Source organism: Elephantulus edwardii, unplaced genomic scaffold (genome assembly GCF_000299155.1).
Source record: "Elephantulus edwardii isolate Elephantulus edwardi_28Jun2011 unplaced genomic scaffold, EleEdw1.0 scaffold00270, whole genome shotgun sequence".
Taxonomy (NCBI): domain Eukaryota; kingdom Metazoa; phylum Chordata; class Mammalia; order Macroscelidea; family Macroscelididae; genus Elephantulus; species Elephantulus edwardii.
The window spans coordinates 2,953,536-2,959,233 of NW_006400020.1; the positions used below are offsets into that span (position 1 = coordinate 2,953,536).

Here is a 5,698-nt window from a genome sequence, read left to right on the forward strand (position 1 = left end):
AAAAGACTAATTTTCATAGGTGTTTTCTTTTCTTCTTCAAGGGACTCTGGTTGCTGAATTATGTGCAATACCAAGGCCAATGGGAGAAAAGCCTCGGCTTGTGAAATAGAAGGGTCTGCTGCGCGTTTCTATTTCTGTGACCCCTGGTGGCTGGTGGGATGATTGTTGCACTGAAACAATTTTTGTTGAAAGTTAATTCTTCACAGAGTCGCAGATGAGTGCATAGGGCCTGATTGGTTTCCCTAAGATTTTGTTGTCATGTAATCAAAGTAGATAAGTCAGGAAATGATTCCACATTTGTTAACTCATCCATCAAATATTGTAACCAAAGGATGTTGAGCTTTTGGCTGCTTGATTTTTACTTTGGGCATGTTGCAAGGAGGGACCAATCTTTAGAGAGGGGCATCAATCATACTTGGAGGGGTGGAGGGACAGCACAAGAGAGGAAGACCCTCGATGAGATGGATGGACTAAGTGACTAGGGTAATGGGGTTAGGTGTATCAGCGACAATAAGATTGGTACTGGATATAGAGCAGGGATCAGAGCTGTTGTACATAGCGTCACTATGAGTCACAGGTGACTTGACGGCACATAACGACAATTTTGACTGCAGTAGGTTAAAAGAGATCTGGTGTGTAATGGATTATGATTTGCTAACCGAAGGGTTAAGGGAGATCTGGTGGCCTAGTGGTAAGAAGCTGGGTTGCAATCCCAAAGGTGTGTGGTTCAAACCCACAAGCTGCTCTGCAGCAGAAGGATGGGCCGTCTCCACAAGCTGCTCTGCGGCAGAAGGATGGGCCATCTCCTCTCGTGTGATTGATTGCCTCTGAAAACCCACTGGAGGGTCAGCTATGAGTTCGTTCTGACTTGATGGCACATGACAACTAAAGGATTGGCAGTTGGAAACCACCAGTTGTTCCTCAGGAGAACGATGCGATGTCTTCTCTTGTACATACAGCCTCAGAAACCCAATGGATGGTTACTTACCATGAGTACGAACTGACTTGATGGCAGTGAGTTTAGACTCAGGATAAGGAGTCCAAGTGTGCAGTTGTTAAAGCACTTTGTTTCTTTTTTCTTTACTTTTTTTTTAAAAAAAATTAATTTCAATAAACATTTACAGAGATATGGGGTTTCCATTCCTTCATTGTTGCACTTTTCTCCCCACCTACCCCACGCCCACCCCCAGTTAAGCACTTTGTTTCTAACCGAAAGTTTGTTGGTTCAAAGCTACCTGCCATGTGGCAATCTGCCTTTATAAAGAATTACAACCACAGAAACTTTATTGGGTCATTTTTCCCCCCTGTCCTGTAGGACCATTATAAGTCAGAAGTGACTAAAGGACTTTGGTTTGGCTTACTTTTCAGTCTTAGGCTATAGAAACAAACCCAAACCAGTTGTCATTGAATCAATCAGAGCAGAGTTGTACTCCATTGAGTTTTCAATAGTGTTATGTCTGGAATGTGTAATTAATGTAAATGGTTAATTATTAGGCTGCTATAGGAAGAAGAACCTAAAAGTTACAGCCATTGAAAGCTCTAAGATGAGACACTTAGGGTTTCATAACTTGGAATGAAATTAAGTAGTTTCTGTTGTAACCTTTCAGAATTAGATCACCAAGCCTTTCCTCTGAGGCTCATCTGGGTGGATTTGAACTACCTTTCTATGTAATTCTTTACATTTCCCAAGGACTCCTGTGTTTGGCTACAAAAGTGCTAAACCAAAGAAGATAGAGTAACCTGAATTGAGGGTTTGAGCTGAGGAATGAAAGTTTTTTTGCCAATGCGGAGAAAACAACAGGTAGGTGCTAATGGAGAAATGAATACTGGAGCCTCTGTTTCCTGCCAGGCTTACTTGTCTTGTTTTACTCCAGTGGTGGCCAGAGGAGTGGAGGAGGAAACACATCACCAGGGGCTTTTGTTTGTTTGTTTTTTATTTTTGTACTTTCTTTTATTATCATCATAGTCCTCACATCAAGATACATAGCAATGATAGCAGGATTTTTTTTTGAAGCTTAGTATTAAATAGTAAATATCTTTTCCCATTTTAACTTTATATTACTCTGCCAAGGAAAAAAATTTAAAACTCAAGTTATTTGAAGCTAGGACAGAATTCCATAATTAGCTGGGCTATGTAAAAGTTGGTGGCTTTGTTCTTCCTACTGTGTAAGCAGATCCAGGCCTTAGAAAGATTGGAACAGGTTATAATTGTTTTTGAAAAGTGTACTACAAAAACAGAGGGCCCATTATAAGCCAGATTACAATGTAAGGATGGGGTAAGGGAAGGACATTTTCCAGAAACAGAATTTCTGAAGCGTTCCAGTTTATAATTTTTTTTTTCCAAAATGGCTGGAAGAGGGAGTAAAATCTCAATATGAACTTCGAAGTACTGTCTCTGTGAGGGGACGAGTCACCTTGCTGGGGAGGGGAATGGCTAAGTTAGACCACTCAATCCCTTCCCAGCTAGGAACAAAGAAGTATTGTCCAGGGGGTATGAAAATGGGCTGAATTCTCTAAGAGGTTTCTTCTAGAAACAGACAACTCGGACTCTTCCTCTCACTTCAGCAAAGAAGTTATTTTTAAAAGCACTTGGGAAGTTCCTCCTCCACCCCTTTGGTGGGAAGGCTCAGAGAAGGGAGTCATCAGTACAGCCACCTTCGAGGCCGTAACGGAATTCTTGAAGGTTGGAGACCCCGTAGAAGTGTATGAAGGCTGCTGCCACCACCAGGATATGAAAAATCTGATGAGACTGTAACCATATATCAAACTTTCCAGGAAAGAAGCGCTCAGGTATTCGAGCAGCATAAAGGCCAGCTCCAGTGATGTACATCACAGCCATGAGGAAGAACCAGCCCATCTGGTCAACCACTGTGGCCTTGACAAAGCCCTCAGCGATAGTAAAGTGTATGGTGGGCACCACACCACTCAAGCCAAGTCCCAGGAACACTCCTGCTCTTGTCTGCCGATGCTTCAGCTTGGTAAATCGGTCCCACTGGGCCACAATGATGGCAGAAATGCCCAGGACACAGACAATGGAGAGGTAGATGAGCCGTGGCTGTGGTGAGCAGTAAAAGGAGTAATAGATCCAGGGGACAAAGCTCCTCATAATGAGCAGAGCAATCCCTGAATAATCCAGTTTGGAAAAAGTCAGAGAGACTTTCTCTGAATGACAATAGACAGTGTGGAAGAGCCAGGAGAAACTGAGGCAGAGCACTGCACCTAGAAAGAACATTCCGAAAACCACCTCCTGTAGTGGGGCTATGAAGTATGTATTTGGTCTGAGTATGGTCAAGATTCCTAAAAAGAGAAATAGCACAAAACCAAGCAGATGAGTCCAGATGTTGCCAGTTTCTGTATGGATGCGGAAGATGCTCTTGAAGAAGGCCGGGAAAGAGGTCATGGGTGGTCTATGGCCATGCAGCAGGTAATCATTGTCCTTCAGCCAGTCAGGGAGCATGTCATATGGGATGATTCTCCAGCGTCCTTCCCAGACCTTATACACAAATTCCTCCGTCTTCTCCATGGGTGGTGGGCTTGCAGGGCAAGTGTCAGTACTCGCACCTCCTCCTCTTCTTCCTGGGGCACAGGGCATGTCTGCTCTTCTTCAGTTTTGGTTGGATTGGCGATTGCTCCTTTGCCTTTCTCTTCTAGCAGGGGTCCCAGTTCAGCCAGTTCCACTGTGTCAGTTTCCCTGTTACTGGCAGGTGCCCCATTGCCCTGTGCCACTGCAGATCCTTTGTGGGAAGACATCTGGCTGGTACTTCAATACCGTGTAACTTCAGCTTGGGAAAAGGCCAGGGCCTCTCAGCCCCAGGGGGCAGAGGTCTCCCTGTGGTGGTAGACACACCACGCTGGTGGGCGGGCTCTGCTGGAGGCCGCGGGTCCCCTTCGCTACATCCCGCTTCGGTGGTGGCCTGTGGCCGAGTGGCCCTGGACCTTCAGTGCCCACCCTGCGCCGGAAGGGGCGCACCACCCACCGGGGGCTATTGTGTTGGGACAGCCACGGACTCACTAGGAGATTTTCAGTCTGTTGGATCTCTGAAACCTAAATCTCCTTTCTAGGAAACTGAGTGCTAGACTAGACAAGAGTCTGTTTCTTGACTAAGTGGCATATATTGCTTTGCTTTTCATCCTTCTTATAGCTCTGTAAAGGAAGGCCAGGATTTCCATTCCACAACATGTGGGTGTTGTTGGTTCAGAACCTGTAGAAATCAGCAACAGTGTGTTCCAGCTTTCCCACAAACTTGAAATAGGCCATATGAACCAAATCAGTGGCTCTCAAAGTGGCAGTGGCATCACCCAGGAACTTGTTAAGAATGCACATTCTTGGGCCCCATTCCAGACCAACTGAATCAGAGATTTAGGGGTGGGGGCCCAGTAATGTGTGTAGGGTGTTTTTTTAAAAAAAATTTATATTGGTTTGTATGCTAAGTTTGTATGTATTATGTTTCACACCATCCTTCATTCACATTGTGTTTCATACACTTGTTCCCAATAATGTGGTGTGTGTTTTAACCAACAAGTTGTTCAGATGATTCTGATATATCCCTTGGTGGCGCAAACAATTAAGTGCACAGATATGAATGGAAAGGTTGGGGTTTGAGTCTGCAAAGAGCCCATTGGAGGAAAGGCTTGGTGATCTACTTAGACAAAAAAGTCGTCCTTGAAGACGGGATGGAGTACAATTCTCCTCTGATATATGTGGGGTCACCGGGAGCTGCAGTCAACTTGAAGACAACTGTTGGCTTTTTTTGTTTTTGTTGTTTGTTTGTTTGTTTTTGTTTTTTACTTTGAATCTAAACACTTATGCATGTTGGGAATAAAATACAAGGGACACTTAACTCTGTTACGTGTTGTGATACTGGCAGAGCCAGGAGGTAAACTATAAAAAGTTGATGTTTTTATCATTTTCAAAATGCCCAAAAGGCACTGATAAGATGAGTTTTGAAATGAGCTGAGTCAACTTTGTATGTCAAAAAAGGTGTATGAATTTACATATTTATATTGTTGGGGTGGTTTTAAATAGAGGCCCAGGCCTGAGCAAAAAGAACCCTGGGTAGTTATTCCTTCATTACTGGGTGCATTGTAAAGGGGAGGCGGTGGGGTGTTGGGAACTGTCTCCCTAGAGATTCATGAAGTTTTCCAGGGCACTTGGCAAAAGGAGCCATTTTGCTGTCGCTGGCAGCAGCCTCGGGTAAAAACCCACTGTATTTTATCTTTGCGTGTTTGTTTGTTCTGCTTGTTGAACACTGGCTTTCATACCATCTTGTTCTGTAATTCAAAACTGACTTTATAATTAGGTCTGAAAAGAAATGGTTCCCAGGCAATTCCTTTATGAAATAGGGGAAGACAGTGGCATATCCTTCAGCTTGTTTTGGTACAATTTGTCGGAGGGGTCTGCTGCATCATTCTGTTTTCAGTTATGTTGGGTTAGCCGCCTGTTATGGATTGAGTTGTGCCCCCCCAAATGTGTACCTCAGAATCTTAACCACTGTGCCTGTGGTCATAATCCCACTCAGTAAATGTGTTGTCTTTTTTACCTTAATGAGGCAGGATTAATGGAGTGGGTCAATCTCTTTTGAGACATAAAAGAGATTAAAGCAAGCTGGAAGCAGAGATGACGGAAGAGAGATGTAAAGACATTTGAAGAAGGCCCTGAAACAGGAGTTCAGAAGAGACAAGGATCAGACTCCAGAGC

At 44.0% G+C, this 5,698-nt stretch overlaps 1 pseudogene; it reads right to left on the reverse strand.

Moving 5' to 3' along the window:
• Positions 1-2,626: 2,626 nt before the first annotated feature.
• Positions 2,627-3,750, reverse strand: LOC102865895 (annotated as a pseudogene).
• Positions 3,751-5,698: the final 1,948 nt, after the last annotated feature.